At 35.4% G+C, this 4065-nt stretch overlaps 1 long non-coding RNA gene across 1 annotated transcript; it reads right to left on the bottom strand.

Moving 5' to 3' along the window:
• Nucleotides 1-3184: 3184 nt before the first annotated feature.
• LOC113776316 lies at nt 3185-4065 on the bottom strand. The gene is made up of 2 exons (XR_003468993.1): nt 3964-4065; nt 3185-3393 (listed from the first exon to the last, which is right to left on the bottom strand). It is a non-coding gene; the product is annotated as an uncharacterized LOC113776316 (long non-coding RNA).

Below are 4065 nucleotides of genomic sequence, written 5' to 3'. Positions count from 1 at the left end.
GCCTTCATCCCCAATATACGGGTTTGTCCAAAAAAAAAAAAAATTGAGCAACTCAAAACAATATTTGGCGTTAAATTTTATATGGAAGCAATTATTTTTTGACAAAAAAATTACTTTTCATCTTCAAAGACGTTTTTCTTTTTCTTCTTCTTAATGCATAAAACAGCTATATCTGTTCCTTCTAGAGAAGTAGTCTGTCTCTTTTCCTCACACAATAATAGATTGAGGAAGAAATTAAGGTACTCAGATGACATCATTGCTTACGTAAAACTGAAACAAATAATTGATAACCTAACAAAAAAGAACAAAACCTCCATATCTGTTCTGCCCATGGATGCATGTGCTGGAAAAGATGACACCGCCACTTCAATTGTGATAGCCCGTGAGTCTCACAATTAAAGAATATTTGGACTAAAGTCCCCACTGAACCAATTCTTCTTGTTTTTCTTCGAGACTTTCCAGCAAGATGACAATGAAGGTGTGCGGTTGTTTTCATGACCACTTTGTGTTAGACTGAATCTCTTGATGTCCCTTGACTTGGTCGAAATAGTAGAGTTAATGTCACGTCTTCCTACCAATCCGAGTTCGAACCTCTATTGGGACATCTATCCGTTACACAGAATTTACCCAGTACGTCTTACTCCTCCGTTTGATTGGTGGGCTATTGCACAGGACGGGATTTACCCAACGTGCACTCTCGGATAGCGGTTGCGAGTTTTCTTGTAAAAAAAAAAAACTGAATCTCTTGATTTCTACATCACAATTTGCTGAAATGTGAACTGGGCAGGCCAGCAATTCTGACAGATCTTTCACGTTTAGTGGTCAGTATTTGATTAGTTGACAGACCTTTCTATCCACTTTATTGAGCATGTTCCTTTCGTTCCATAATTATTACTAACTTGATAGTATGAGAGAGTAGAATGTGTTTTCAGAAGATGGGGCCAAAAAAAAAAAAAAAACCAAGAAATAACACAATCAGTTAATGTTGTCTTGATGATAAAATCATGAGAAAAAGTGGACAGGTTTCTAAACTTTTGGTTTGGATTTATGTGTTCATGCGTGCGTTTATGTGTTGGCCAGATATTGGCTTGTGAATTACTCTATGGACACGCCCACAATGAGTTCATGATTCTTTTCATACACTAGGGTTTCCTTTGTTTCACATTGTTTTTTTGATAATATATTCTTGAAAAGTTTCAATCATTTATTTATCTTGAAGTTATATTTACCAATAAAAATGCTACGATAATTTTTGAAAAAAAAAAACCAAAAAATGATCTGTTCTAATTTTAAGAATAACTACCGTTATATTTCACCTACATTTCTAGGAAAAAAGACTCTCATCGATGGGTGATATTATATTTACGGTACTTTTATTTATCTATTTCTTTGAATTACCACAATTGCAACAAAATAAAAGAGAGATGACTAACTTCAATATAATATGGTGAAATTGTTCCTAGCAAGTGTGCTCATTTAGACAATGAAATTGTACTCTTATTAATTTATTTATTTTGTCTCTTATTGATTGTTTCATGTTTGAATATCCCAATCTTAGTCGAAATATCTAGTAGGTCCCAAAACCATTAAGTGAGCTATTATAATTAAACCCAAGAAAAAGACAAGTTAAACTTGTTTACTAGTATCATTGACCAAAGAACACACAAAGAATTTCTTCCACCGCTTAGTAATTTTTGGGTGCAAAAGCACCATCCACTGTTTAATCATATTCGTAAACACAAAATGAAATTCAACTTCATTGCTTTAACATGTAAACTTTTCTTCTTTGCTAGTTTAGTACAAATTGTTGTCCTCGCAAGCAACTAGTTTTTCGCATTTCCCCAAGGACAGAATTTCTTGATATAGGCATAAGAATCTCATAAACTTATGTTGCATGGAAGAACATTTTGGAACACAAAAAAATGAGAAATTTTAATTGAACTCAGCAGCCAAGAAAATTCACATTACCATTTAGCTAATATACCTCTCCATGGTAAAATAAAGTTTCCTGAGATTCAATTTGATGATTAATTTATATTTGTGGTGTGCTTGTTTAAGAAGCAATAATTATCTGTAGATAAATATTTCTCATAATGCATCTTTTAAAATGCAGATAAATATTTCTCATATTGATTTCAGCTGAATTTCTTCATTAAACACAAAACGTTTAATGACACAGATATGATAAGGCTACAGACAGGATTCCAGAGTTCCCATCTATAATCAGCTTAAAAAGCCCTGACGGGTAACTCTGATTAGAAACACAAATTAATAGGATAGATAAATTTAAATTCATGTTACTCCTGTGGTCTAGATGCTACCTGAACAGTAGACGAAAGACATAAAACAGCAGCAGAGTTCATAGCTCAAACATGTTACTGAGAAGAGTAGAAATAGCAGAGGCAAAGAATGCTGTAATATAACAGAAACCAGTGCATAGACTTCAAGGCTAAAGGCTCCGATGAGTTGGAGTCTCATTGCTCACATTATGGAGGAATCTTGCCCCCATGAAAAATATTATGGATGAATTTGGATTTGATAGGAAGCATGAGAATATGTCCAATCTCAAGAACAAACATAAACACAATAATCCTCTGAGTTTAGCCGTCAATCCCTGAATTTTCCAGTCAAACTACAGCATAACTGCACAGACTCAAGCGGCGAATGACTATTGCAAGAGTTATCTGACCTATATATCCTATTCTATCTCTAGTAAAATGACAGAAGCACCTACTAATCCGAGGATCTCCAAGCCTAGGAATTAAGAGGTGTCTGTCAATTATGCCCAAATCCAATTTCTCTAACATGCCTGGTCAGGATTTGAGTAATTTGACCAGGATGGTTGTGAACAATATTGGATTTGGCCATTCAGGCATCTGACAAATAAATTGCATTTGCCTTTGGGTGCAAACAAGTATTAATTGGAATTCCTATTACAGCCTAGTGTGTGTTATCCCTTTCTGTCTTTACATTTTCTGTTCTCTTTTCTTTTCTCCATTCACTGACCAACTGGGCAATGGCCACTGCTGTCAACCTTCCAATAACTTCTAGTGAACTTCCAATGGTCAACCAAACAGAAAATAATCACAGACCAATGTCCAGAGACTGACTCATTGCATGAATGCAGATAGGATTAATTAGGATTCAAATACAGAAAAGCAGATGGACCTCTTTCGAAAAGGGAAAAAAAATGAATGGTGGACCTGAAATATATCCACGTGTTCAAAGTACCACAAATGGGGCTTTATGTTACATCATAGAATTGGGCGGCACCAATTTGGGCCAAACCATATTAGTCCCACCAAGTAATCCCATAGCATAAATGAGTATATTTTCGCAAGAGTCCCTTAATCCCAAATAAATCCCGCTCAATGCTCCCCCACCATCATCAGGCTACATTCAAATAAAAAATCGAATTCTCAACCTTCGTGTCTAGTACCACCAGGAAATTCTAAGAAAGAAGAATTGAGAAAAGTGGAGAGGTAAAACAGACAAATGCATGCAGAAGACTCAAATTTGTTTCTCAAAAGCAAACACACTAGGTGAAAGATGATCAGCACACAAAAGTATTTGTCATCCAATAATAGTTTCTAGTTATTTCTATTCTCAACTGAAGTTCAAGAGTCTAAAACATAAAACCCAACTCTTTCTTGTTCAGTAAAACTTGAATCTTTGTTTCATGCATTTATATATCATGAAACTGATGGCAATTTATTCTGCCTAGCATATCGTTAAGGATAATAAATATATAAGAGGAGAGCAATAGAATCTACAATTATGATCGTGGGGAAATAATTCATCAACTCTCATATATTAGGCTTAACAGGTTGGAATAGAACAAATGACACGGGGAAGAAACTCACGTACCCACCTCTCAATTTGTAGCAAAGTAAGCATGACTACGGAATGCGATATCTTAGTTCCTGAAAAAGCCAAAATGATTTTTCCTTTTAACTTACGTACCAAAGTGATGTTATTGGTATTCACTGCCCGCCCATGGCGGAAGCAAGACAGCTAAGATGACCCTGCCACACAAGCACATGGAAGAAGACCTCGTAGTTCCTC

The sequence above is a fragment of the Coffea eugenioides genome, chromosome 6 (assembly GCF_003713205.1).
Source record: "Coffea eugenioides isolate CCC68of chromosome 6, Ceug_1.0, whole genome shotgun sequence".
In the NCBI taxonomy this organism is placed as follows: domain Eukaryota; kingdom Viridiplantae; phylum Streptophyta; class Magnoliopsida; order Gentianales; family Rubiaceae; genus Coffea; species Coffea eugenioides.
This window is presented reverse-complemented; position numbering and strand designations above follow the sequence as displayed.